This window comes from Schistocerca gregaria, chromosome 1 (genome assembly GCF_023897955.1).
Source record: "Schistocerca gregaria isolate iqSchGreg1 chromosome 1, iqSchGreg1.2, whole genome shotgun sequence".
NCBI lineage: Eukaryota > Metazoa > Arthropoda > Insecta > Orthoptera > Acrididae > Schistocerca > Schistocerca gregaria.
Window position 1 is genome coordinate 878,961,152 of NC_064920.1, and position 13,725 is coordinate 878,974,876.

At 37.7% G+C, this 13,725-nt stretch overlaps 1 protein-coding gene and 1 long non-coding RNA gene across 3 annotated transcripts in view; one reads left to right on the top strand and one right to left on the bottom strand.

Annotated features, from left to right (window-relative positions):
• Positions 1-13,725, bottom strand: part of LOC126273387 (serine protease svh-1-like) — a 356,722-nt gene that overhangs the window by 63,623 nt on the left and 279,374 nt on the right. The window lies entirely within an intron of this gene.
• LOC126273404 (uncharacterized) overlaps positions 2,605-13,725 on the top strand; it is a 119,856-nt gene continuing 108,735 nt past the window's right edge. The window contains exon 1 of the long non-coding RNA XR_007549322.1: positions 2,605-3,220. This is a non-coding gene — a long non-coding RNA (uncharacterized LOC126273404). The remainder of the gene's footprint in view (positions 3,221-13,725) is intronic.

Below are 13,725 nucleotides of genomic sequence, written 5' to 3' on the forward strand. Positions count from 1 at the left end.
CATTTTGCTGCAATTTTCTAATGCTGTAACTTCTCGGTGTACTACAGCATCATTCGCGAAAAGTCACATGGAACTTCTGACACTATCTACTAGGTCATTTATATATACCATGAAAAGCAATGGTCCCATAACACTCCCCTGTTGCACGCCAGAGGTTACTTTAACATCTGTAGACGTCTCTCTATTGAGAACAACATGCTGTGTTCCGTTTGCTAAAAACAGATTTCTCTATTTCTCTCCTCTCTCTTTCCTCCTCCTGTACCATGTCACAGACATCACTAGCATCTTTCCCCATCCCTATCCTGCTATGCTATCCCTCCCCTTTCCTCGTTCTACCTTACCACCAATATGCACCCCAGCTAGACTGCTTCCTACATCGGACACAGTTGCAATTGGGCCTTAGTGTCTAGAAACATTGATAGTGATGAGCAGTGTGTCGTGTGGCAAAGGAACAAGAACTGAGGAGATTCTGTGAGAGAAATGGTTCATGTCTTTCATATAGGAGGGTAGATTCCAGATAACAGGCTGAAGCTGTTAGTCACCAAGCACAGAGATTCTCTCAGTGGAGGTATAGTAACCAGCCACAATAGAGCATTCTGGGTGGATTGGTTTATGAACTTGAGGAAGCATGTAAAAGGCAGGAATGCAGGGAGTGGTGGTGAAGAGAAGAGACATAGACACAGGGAAGAGGTTCTGAGATGAACCTAAGGATTTAAGGAGGGACTGGAGAGCCTGCTGGACTTCTGGTATGCGGCCATTTTGACAGGGCATGTTGGTAGGTGTATCTGACAACAGATTTGCATGTTGAGGCATTCGTGGAATGTAGGTGAGTTAAGGTTTGCAGTTATGAAATTCAGGGAAGTTAACAGGGGTGATCTGGATACAATGGGGTGTTGATCATAAGGTTTTTCTAAATTGTGCTTGTGGGAACTCACCCTATACCATTCCCTTCATTCTCATAAACCACCTGTCCTCAACCTTCGCTAGTCCCTGTCTGGCTCCCGTCTACTGCCTTCTCTGTTCCCACTCCAGGTCACTGACCAACAGTGCACATTCATTCAAACAAAAAGTGCACTTTCATTCAAATATATTTACATAAGAATTAAATACAAAACTTTTCACTATGTGATAATTTTTGAACTCTTCAGGACGGACTGTTCCCATCATCATTTCACTCAAACTATTTACAAATGAATCATTGCCATCACTCTCTTTTTCTCTTAGACATTTCGCTAAAGGCTTTACAATTTCTTCCTCAGAACTAGCCATTATGCACCTACTAACTTGAATATAATAACACAACTGCTACAATTCTACACTACATTAAAACAGGCTTCCTTAGATGGCAATACTATGAATTACTGATGCATAGTGCAGTCACATTTGAGAATAGAGCATGTGAGAGAAATTAAAAATCATGTCAAATGAGGCTCAACATCAGAGTGGAAAAAAAGTTCGCAATTTTGTGTGCCGCTCACCCTTGGTGTGGAAAGGGTTAAACTTAAATATTTCTGAAAGCAGTAAAATTTATACAATGATTTTTCTTTCAGAGCATGGGTGTTGATCTACGGTACCAATATTTATGGTCTTTATTACCTTTTCCTCTAACAGATGGGGGAAAAAACACTGCATTAGTCAACTTCATTCCACCTAGTGGTGAATTTGACTGATTATCTGTTATGAGATAACTGTGGATCTTTTAGGACTCTAGGGTAACTTTAATTGTTCGGAAACTTTATCAGCAACTGAAAAATAAATTTCCATAATAATTAAATAGTATTTTCAGAATAAAATACAAAGAGAGTTTAAGGACAAAAAATCTGATCACAAATTTGCTTTACAAAACTCCAATGAAATACACACAAAAACGTCTTCACTGCACATTAAACCCTCACATTATAGCTTCAAATCCAGAATTCTCCCCCTGGGTTTGGCAAATTTGTTAGAAGAAATGGAATCAATTTTTCAATTTTCAGTCAGCTTCACCTGGCAGTCAACGTCACCCCATTTTACAGTAATATATAGTAATAAACATCCAGCCTATATTTCTTCAGTTCACCCAGTTTAAATTTTTACATCTGGGGCATTTTCACAGAGGAAGCTCTTATGATATCAACTGTAAGTTGCAACTAACAGAACTGCAGTCAGTGTGATAAATTTATAAGTTGATATAAAGACACCTGCAACAATCACTTCTTCACTCTACAATAGACTGTTACAGACAGCTGTTGCTGCAGCCATGGTGTCACTTTGTTGCTGAATTCATAATGTCACATTCTTGTTGCATTCTTGAATGTTTGTTCATGAGAGAACCACTCAGTCAACTTCACCACATGTTTCTTAGGTGATCAGGTTAACGCCAATTCCAACAAAAATTTGCAAAATTTTGTTTGTGTCTATAATCTGTTACTACTGGAGTTGCCACTGTGAAGGGTCAATGCACGAGTTATATAGGGCATAAACAAGAGATGTTTTATGTTAGTGACACAAATAAAAGTTTAAGCTCATTAAAAACATTAAAAAATCAGTTCTTGTATTCAGACAGGGGTTTGGAATACTATACATTTATCCATTGCCATGAATTAAGAATTTTCAAACAGTACAGTAACTAAACTAAAAGAATTTTCATCACAAACATTTAGTTATTTAACATGGACTGTTTCCTGAACTTTTAAGTCAGTTTCACACCAGCAGTCAACTTCACCCCATTGGATGGTACTGTAGTAGGGCTACATATGGAGGATATGAACAATGCCTACCCACTTTTGTCCTCTTGATGAAGAGTCATCATCCTTGACTTCGTATGTGATGTCCAACAAGGGACAAAGTATATGATACAGACCGAAGCTAAGTATCAGTAACTTTTCTCATAGTCCTCATTTCCCCACACGCATAACAATCCATAACAAGTGTCCCAGGCTGTATCTCATTGACCAGTGTTTAGTGCAATAGCGCACTTTGTCTTTCTTCCGCTCATTCAGGCTTTGTGTGCAAGCTAACTTTGATCCTGGTGATAAGGTGATTCACATAGTCATCCTGATTATCATTTCATTTAAATCGGAAAAGCACATCCATCCTCATCTCAGGCTTGTGACCATGGAGCAGAAACAGCCACTGAAGCACATAGTGCCCTGCTTTGCAGTGCAATATTCTACTGTCACAACAGACAATATTGTATCCCAGTCTCTCTCTCCAAGATGGCCGCCGAGTGAGATCACAGGTATTTTCTTCGTCCGCTAAAATAACTTATTTAAGAGGAAATAGTGCCAAGTTTAAATATTCTTTGTTTTTATTACTTGCTGTAGTGCCAGTTCTTGTCACACAACTGAATATTAGCGTCCAAGCAGAGCTTGTTCTTGGAAAAAACTTGTTCTTTAGCTGAGGTCCCGATAATCGCGACATAACCCGTAATTTTGCGACATAAACACAACAAATTCTATTCAAGTTTTCTTGATAGTGCAAAAATCGTTTAAAAAAGACAGCTACTAGTTTCATCAGTGTCTATTGTCGCAATAAAAGTGTAATTAAACATTTCTAAATCGTATTTAACTAACACATTTCGTATTGTTTACTAGTTAGATAGACGCGATCTAGGTCTAAATTTTCCGAGTTATAAACGTTTAAAAACCTGACCAAACACGCCTGATAACTTAAATTCTCTAAAAGCAAAGTAATTACAAATTCATTCTTCTGTTTTTGCATCTCTAAATCAGTAGAAAAACAACAACCACCGCACATAAGATCTTTGTGCCGTTTTTTTTTTTTTTTTTTTTTTTTTTTTTTTTTTTTTTTTTTTTCTTGCAGACATACAATTTCGCGACCTTGACAAATTTAAAACATTCTTTAAACTTAACTATTCTTTCGAAACTGACCATGAGTGAGAAATGTGGGAGCTGTTATAGGGTAGTGAGTAGAGGGATTTGTTGCCAATCTTGTAGGAAATATTTTCACTGGGGGGGATGCAGTGGGGAGAATGTTGGGAGAACAGAAGAGGCTCTCTCCTGGAACTGCAGAGTATGCAGTAGGAACATTTTGATTGGGGAGCAGGAAAGGAAAATCTGTGCCCTTCAGGCACAGTTGGAGGAAGCAAGGAAGGAACTGATAAGGATCAAGGGAAATAGGGGGGAGGAGGGTGGTTGGGAACTGGCAGCTGGTAGGAGGATAGGAAGAAAGAGAACGCGATCTGATAGTTTTATCATCAACACCAAAAACAGGTATCTGCCACTGCCAGAGTTAAGTGGAGAAGAGCCTCAGGTAGAACGAGGAGCAGGAAATGTGCAGCACACTTCAACCGAGGCCAAGAAGCCTAGGAATGTACAAAGTGTTAGGAAGAAGAAAGTGCTGCTGGTAGGTAGTAGCCATGGGCGAGGTGTAGGCCCTCAGTTACAGGAAAGTTTAGGGGCAGCGTACCAGGCCACCAGTATCTTCAAACCAAATGCAGGGCTAAGTCATGTGATAGAGGACCTAGGGTCTTTATGTAAGGATTTTACAAAAGAGGACCATGTAGTGATAGTGGGTGGGGCAGGAAACAGTTTGGACAGGGATGGGGCATATGAAATAGGTGGTGACCTGGACAAGATAGCTTCCCTGACTCATGGCACCAATGTACACTTTGTTGAGCTGTTCCGGCGTCATGATCAGCCACGCCTTGATGGAGCTGTGAGGCGAATCAATGTGGGGCTGGGGATGGCTCTGAGGACGGCCAACTTTGCTCATGTTTCTCTGGTGCCCGTCGGGACTATCAACAGATGGGGTTTCACTAGGCATGGCCTACACCTAAACAGGACTGGGAAGGGAAGATTGGTACAGCTGATTCATGAAAGTATAGGGGGTGGATCTCGGGCCACACATGGTCAAATACCTGTTGTCATAGGTAGGAAAAGTAGGTCTTTTTTAGGATAAATCCAGACAACAGGTTCCCCTGCCTAAAGAGTATCTCTAGCAGTTCAAAAAATACTGAAACAATCACTCAAAAGACAGATTATAACACTTCAAAAATCACACATACCAGATGTCACAAAGAAAAACAAACCATCGGAAAGAGTAACATGGGGCATTTCACAGACTTAACAATCCTCCATCAAAACATGCAATCAATAAAAAATAAAATACAAGCATTAGAAGTTGAGCTCCAATCTTTGAACTGCACAGTAGTTTGTATTACTGAGCACTGGTGTAGAGACACAGAAATCCAACATGCAGTATTATCATTGTATGAAAGGGCAAACTCTTACTGCAGAACTACTTCAAGGGGTGGAGGATCATGCATTTATATCAGAAAAGGAACACAGTTCAAATCTAGACATGACCTCAGTACAGTAAGTGAAGACAAACACATTGAAATATCAGCTATTGAATTATCAGGGCTCGATATCACCAAGAAATTAATCATTTTGTGTGTGTATAGATCTCCCAGTGGTAGTGTGGACACTTTTTTCAATAAATTAACAGAAGTTCTAGATAAAGTCTCAAGTACAAAGGTCAACATAATTCTGTGTGGGGACATAAACATCAACACTAATATCATAAATGAATCCAGCAGCACCTTCATGAATATCCTTCAAAGTTTTGGCATGTCCCTATTGGTCAATAGTGCAACAAGGGTTACTACAATGACTGCATCAGTAATTGACCATGTGGCCACAAATATAGACAGGGAAAAATGTGATGTAGCTGTAAAAGATCTCGGACTATCAGACCATCTCTGTCAAATAACAACAGTAAAATCAGGCATCGAATCATTCCCTAAACTACAAGCCTATAAACGACATCTATCAGAAATCAAAATAAAAGATTTTTCAAAAGAACTAGAAAAACAAAGCTGGGATGAAGTGTATAAGGAAACCAATGTGAATATGAAATTCTCCAAATTCTCCACATTGTTTAAATTGAACTTTGAAACAGCATTTCCAAAAGTATGCATGACTGTATCAACATCTCACAAAAACAGATGGATAACAGCAGGTATTAAGAAGTCCTCCCAAACACTTAAACATCTCAGTTCCATGAAAAAGATTCACAATGATCCAGAATTCTTAAATTTCTATCATAGATACAAAAAGATTTATAGGAAGGTGCTGACTGCTGCAAAAAAGTCATTTAATGACAAAATAATATATAATGCAGAGAATAAAAGCAAAGCAGTCTGGGATGTTATAAAAAAGGAAACGGGGAGAGGCAAACAAACGCAGAATAACATACTGCTAAGGGAGGGGGATAAGGTAATAAATGAACCACAACACTTAGCAAACTATGTAAACGAGCATTTTTCAAGTATTGCAGAGAAGTTACAGCAAAAATTCCCCAAAACAAATATAACACCTGCAAAAATTGTTGCACTAGATACAATGATGTTACTTCCAACCACAGAGAATGAAGTCAATAAAACTGTTCAAAAGCTAAAAAATAAAAAGTCAGAAGGCTTAGATGATGTACCAATGTGTGTACTGAAACAATGCATAGGGATTATACAAGGCCCATTAACAAATATAATAAATTAATCCTTCACATCAGGGACATTTCCAGAGCAGCTAAAACAGGCAAGAGTTGTACCTTTGCTTAAGAAAGGTAATGCAGAAGACATAGAAAATTACCGGCCCATTTCCCTGCTGTCAGCATTCTCAAAAATAATAGAAGCAATTATGAAAGACAGATTAATGAATTATCTGAATAAATACAATCTTTTAAGCAAATCACAGTTTGGTTTTCGAAGTGGCAAAAATACAGAGTCAGCCATAGTAGAATTCACAAAAGTTGTACTCTTGATAAAGTTGTGCTCTTGATAAAGATGAGTGTGTGACAGGCATATTTTTGGATCTTTCTAAGGCTTTTGATACAGTCGACCACAAGATTCTATTAAATAAATTAGAAGCATTAGGAATAAGAGGGGTAGCTAATGACTGGTTTCGATCATACCTAACAGATAGGGTACAAAGAGTAGAGATAACACATACTTCAAATAGATCTAAACATTTAGTAAAATACTTATCGGAACCAAAACATATTAATATAGGGGTTCCACAAGGTAGCATATTAGGACCAATACTATTCCTGATATACATCAATGACTTTCCCAGTAGTGTTACTCATGGTGAGAAAATTCTCTTCGCTGATGACAGCAATATTATAGTCACTGAGAGAACAAGAGAACTCCTTACCGAGAAAGCAAATGAAACTCTCAAGGAAGTTTACAATTGGTCAATAAGCAACAAATTGACATTAAACATAAAGAAAACTAATGCCATGAACTTCAGTTTGAAGAGGAAAAATGACAATGTTAAATTAAATGTAGATGGCACCTCTATAGACTGTGTAACAAATGCAAAATTTCTAGGAATGAATATTGACTCTCAGCTGAAGTGGTGCGAACACACAAAGGTACTTGCAAACAGAATGTCATCAGCATGTTATGCCCTTAGAATTCTATCATCTGTGTGTAACATGCAGTGTCTTTTAGTTACATATTATTCATATGTACACTCAATTCTTAGCTATGGCATTCTTTTTTGGGGAACAAATCCACAAAATATGAACACAATTTTCAAACTCCAGAAAAGAGCCATAAGAATAATAACCAGAAATAGTAGTCGAGCTCATTGTAAAGATCTGTTCAGAACACTGGGAATTTTAACTGCTCCATGTGAACACATTTACCAGTCAGTTGTACACATCAAAAGTAACATTGGCAATTACTGCACAAACAGCTCTGTCCATGACCATGCAACAAGAGATAGACTCAACTTACATTTACCAAGAAAAAATAAACATAAAACTCAAAACAGCATTTTCTACCAAGGAATAAAACTGTACAATAAATTATCAAAAGAGATTAAAGAAATTTCAAAAATACACTTATTTAAGAAGGCAGCTAAAAAGTACCTGTTATGCAATACATTTTATACATTGAAGGATTACTTAGATAAAGCAGAGTAGGGGTTTGATAAAAAAATGTTATACAAACAAATAATAATAATAATAATGATGATTATAAAACATCCAATATTCCACATAACACCTTCACTTTATTATTTTTCTTCTTTTTTCCTTTCTAGAGACACTCTCCCCTCAAGCTATGCATAGCACAATACTAACACCTCTTCCTCTTTCTGAGCTCAACATCTCACTCATTATGAAGGGATGCTGACTCAGTTTTTCAGGATAGCAAATGGGAACTTGCAGTACAGAAAATGGCCCAAGGATCACCTGTGTGTGTGTGTGTGTGTGTGTGTGTGTTTGTGTGTGTGTGTGGTGTATGTAGTGAGTGAAGTGTTATGAAACAATGTGTGTATAGTGTGTGCAGTGACTGATAGTGAAATATGAGTGAATAGTGTGGCATTACATTATTTAATGAGTTATTTGTAAATAAATTATTGTATACCTGGAGTAAAATCTAATGATTGTCTCTAACTAGAAGTCTGTAAATATATGTGTATACGAATTAGCTTATTGTAAATTGATCTAAGCTTGTAAATATTTTGACATGTCCTATATGCTTGTAAAAAGAGATCTACGGATGAATAAAACTACTACTACTACTACTACTACTACTACTACTACAACATCTAATTGGAGCTGTAGATATGTGTCCATTAAGTTTATCTTCAGAAATAATTTGTGTCTCAGCAGTTTGTCAACAGCACTGCTGGAGCTGGGTTAGGTTTGTCACTATTTCAGAAAATGCTTTAATGGTAAATTTCCAGTCTCCAAAAGAGGAGCAAACCATGACCTATTGTATCTTATGTCTGGAGTTAAAAGTTTGACCACATTTTATTTTTGCATTGTCTGTCAGTGCAAAAGGAGAGAGTATGGTAGAAGCTCCGTATAGCTGAATTTCCCTAGTTGAGCTGTGTAGCCTGTTTCAAAGTCTAAGTTGAACTAAAAAAGCATTCTCATAGAAAAGATACTCAAATTAATTGAAAGGAATCTACATCTATACTTTGAAACTAAATAACTGAAGTCCTGAGAAAATTAAACCTGAAGCTCGAAATCCAAATGTCTACTTTGTTGTGGTTTATGTTACAGCCAGGAAGATACCACTTACATTAAGAGATTTATGGTCTCACTGTTCTTTTTTATTCTTTATTTCCATTATCATCAAAGAGAAAGCTTAGTTTTTGTAGTTAGACATTGTGTAAGCAGTAGTATTTATTTCAGCATATTGGAGTCTGTTTTGTGGCATGCAAACTCCTGTTGATTTGTCCACTGAGAGCTGTTGAAGGTTACCCTAGGCTGAAGCCCCTTCACTAGCTTTTCTGAACTGCAAACATGGGAGTTATCCTTCCAACACAGTCTTCACTCCAAAAATTATCCTGATCCCAACCTATAGTAATCTACTGTCCATGAACCCTCTAACCTACAGTTTCCACCCCCTCTGTCGTATCACCTCCTCCCTATTCATCTCTCCACACCCTCATTGTGTGCCACTCTGCCATTGCATCCAACATCTTTTGCCCTTCCCTGCTCCTCTCCTTTTTCACTACCCCCACCCCCACCCCCCCCAATTTCCTACCCTACAGCCTCCCGACACTGCTTCTAGTAGTCTTGTCATGTCACCATGTAGTCCCTGCACACTCCACCAGACAGCACTCTTCCCTCCTTTCACTCACGCCGTGCTGTTTCTCCACCTTCTCTGCCCCACTAAAGATTGCTACTTTCATTCAAATAACATTTGCATTCCAGTTGGAGTTGCCGGAGGTAGCAGTCAGGTGTCAGGTATTCTTGCTTCTGTGAATGTGTATGTGTGTGTATGTGTGTTTTCTTTTCTGAAGGAGGCTTTGACTGAAAGCTAAATATGGAACAGTCTCTTTGTTGTGCCTGTCTGCAATTCAGTGCATCATCTTTGCAGTGAGTAGCAAACTATTCTTTTGCTAATATTGTTGATGTTCCAATTTGGACTTGTTTAAACAAAAAATGTATATTCATACATTCTTGTCTATGTGTACTTCAAAATGCTGCCCCTACTTTCAATTTTCAATTTATTATGTAGGTAAAATTCACGTTTTTATGCATAGGATGTACATTTGAGCTGGTAATTTAAAGTAGGTGATGTTACTAAGAAATCTACTATAAAATTCTGATGGTGCTCAATTAGACTTATCTGTAGACACTTTGTATTTTATAATCACTTAAGTCATTGTCAAAAAGTTCATTTTATACACAAAGCATTTAACATTGAATAACTTATTCTTATTTAATATTCATGCTGATAACTTAGTGCAGTAGTTTCCCCCCTATGTCTCTCACCAGTGGCCAGGACACCTGGGTTTTCCCAATCACGTTTCCAGAACATTAGTTTACCTGCTAGCCATTCTTGGTAATTCTCATACTCACCATGTCTGGCAATCCCTGAGGCTCAAAGTATGCTGCCATCTATTGATGAGACCGCAAAACTCATGCAACTCCTCTGTGCCCAGCTCAGCTGGCTGACATTCCCTCCTGGCTGTCAAAATGTGTGCCAGCCCAGCCACGTGTCTCTCACATCACAGAAAGGACGTGTACGTGTGACAACGTCTCTTTTCAAAGTTTTGAGTAGTCATTCTTATATAGATGTACCCTCTCAACATCTAGTGAATGGCAATGCAGTGTACCTCAATCAAGGGAAAAACACAAGTAAACACAAGTATTCTCACTCTTCAGCACATTCGTGATGTGAGAAATTTTCTCAGAATGTGCTCACACTATTAGTGGATAGCAGTAGAATGTACTGCAGTTGAGGAAAAATTAGAGCAGTCACTGATATTACAACTCTTCAGCACAAATATGATGTGCAAAGATTCATAAGGGAATTGTTGTACCGAGCCACACCACTTGCAAGAACTAATGCAGGGAGGGACTTATTTTCCTGGAATGTTGTACAAGAAAGATCTTTCCTTGTCCTTAGGGAGGTGCTAATCTCTTCTTTAGTCCTATCATTGGATGACAAGAATACTGAGAGAGAACTTCGCCTTCATGCTGTTATGGAACTGATGCAATTCTAGTGCAAATTCAGGAAGGTACTGAAAAGGGTGATAACTCATGCTTCCAAAGTACACTCCAGTTCAGAGGTGAACTCCTGTATAACCGAGAAAGTGTGCCTTGCAGGTGTTTGGGCTATCAACAAGTTCTGGCCATATTTGTTTGGCAAATCTTTCATTGTTCTGATGAACCATTATTTTCTATACTGGCTGAATAGCCTGAAGGATTTGTTGGGTCGACTGGCAAGGTGGGCACTAAGGCTTCAGGAATATGATGTCACAGTGGTGATACAAACACAAGAAAGCATATTGCCTTTCAAGGATTCCTTTGATGGAACATAGCTAGATTACATAACATTGCTTCTGAACAGAAGGAAGATACAGCACTGCTAAATACCATAGAAGCCTTGAAAAATGACCCACCAAAGAAGAATTCCAATTAATTAATTGAGTATTTTATAACTAAACTATGATATAATTGTGTGGAAATGGTTGCTCGTCATCATAGCTATCCTGAAGTATTTCCATGATGCTTCAACACCTGGTCACCTGGGATTTGTGAATACTCAAGACAGAATCACACCCAGGCATCAATGGCCAGGACTCTATTAGTCCATTAGACAATATGTGACTTTAGTTAAGTTTTAGTTTTAATTAAGTCATGTCTCGTGGATCATTTTCCCAATTATTTTATCGAAATGATGTTGGACAAGTCAGATTATAAGATATATATACACACGCATGAATAGTGCTAATATTAATATTACTGAAATGTTTAGTTCTACACATGCAACTACATTTAGAGGTACAATTTATTTATTTTTTCCTTTTTTTTTTTTACGATTTCTGAAACAGAAACTCATCCATGGAGTAGAAGGAGTTGTCCAAAAGAAATGATTTTAAGCTAGATTTAAAAGTTGATCTGCTACCTGCCAGACACTTTATGTTGTTGGGCAAATGATCAAAGATTTTTGTTACCGAATAATGTACTCCTTTTTGAGCAACTGACAGCTTCAGTAATGTATAGGAAAGGTCACTTTTCCCTCTAGTGTTGTACGTTTGAACATCACTGTTCTTCGTGAATTGAGATGGATTATTTGTAACAAATTTCATTAGTGAACATATGTGCTCTGATGGTGTAGTTAAAATACCTAACTCCTTGAAAAGGTGCCTACATGACGTCCTTGGGTGAATGCCACTAACTATCCTCACTGCTCTCTTTTGTGCAATCAATACTTTATGTATGAGTGGTGAGTCACCCCAGAAAACTATTCCATAAGACATTATTGAGTGGAAATATGCAAAGTAAGTTAGGAGGCTGATCTGTTTATTACCAAGACTAGCAATTATATGAAGGGTGAAAGAAGCTCAGTAATATGCTTCTTCCAGTTCAAGTTGTCATCAGTGTGAACACACAAAAATTTGGAGAAATCTACTGAGCCCTGTTACTATGCTACACCAATTGTCGGTATGACAATGGGTGCACAGAACTGGGTATAGTGAGTTTTTTCAAAATTAAGTGAGAGTCCATTTTCCGAGAACCACTTAATAATTCTTTGAAAGACATCCTTAATAATATCTTCAGTTGCTTTTTTTGGAATGGGATTTATTATAACACTCGTGTCATCTGCAAAAAGTACTAGTTCCACTTGCTGAACATTAAGTGGGAGGTCATTCACATGAATAAGGAACAGCAGATGGCGTAAAATTGAACACTGTGGGACTCCATTTGTGATAACTCCCCATTCACTAGAATTTACCACCCTCCCAACATTATTTGTGCTGTTAGCACAACTTTTTGCTTTCTTTTCATTAAGTATGATTCAAATCAGCTGTGCGTATAGCCTTCAATTCCATAAAACCTGAGTTTTTCTAAGAGTGATACATGATCCACACAGTCAAATGCCTTGGAGAGATCACAAAAAATACCAACTGGCAATAATTTGTTATTTAGGGCTTGTACTATTTGATGGGTAAATGTGTAAATAGCACTATCGGTTGAGTAACCCTTCCAGAACCTGAACTGTGAAATGCTGAGTAAATTATTTTTACTTAAATGTGAGACTACTCTTGAATACATAACTTTTTCGAATATTTTAGAGAATCAAGTCAGCAATGAGATTGGTCCATAATTATTTAAGTCACTCTTCTCCTCTTTCTTATGAAGAGGTTGGACAATTGTGTATTTCAGTCTGTCTGTGAGTTACTATAAGGACAGCCATTGGCAGAAGCATGTGCTCCAGTTACCTCTGAAGCATCTGATATCAAATCTGCCTGCAACAGCACCATTCCACCAAACAGTAATTGACGTCCTGGGGGGGTTTCTGAAGTTGATAAGTGAGCATTGATGGAGCACACTATGAGACAATCTCTGAGCATGGAATAGATTTCCAGTCGAGATTAGTATCAGAGGTAATTTCATGCTGTGGCATCACCCCCAGGATGAAAATCTACAGGCAAATTGCCTCATATAATGCTTCAATAAGACATTAACAGAAATGTCCTTGATGTATCTTGATGTTGTAGTAGTAGTAGTAGTAGTTTTATTCATCTGTAGATCTCTTTTTACAAGGATATAGGACATGTCAAAATATTTACAAGCTTAGATCAATTTACAATAAGCTAATTCGTATACACATATATTTACAGACTTCTAGTTAGAGATAATCATTAGATTTTACTCCTGGTATACAATAATTTATTTACAAATAACTCATTAAATAATGTAATGCCACACTATTCACTCATATTTCACTATCAGTCACTGCACACA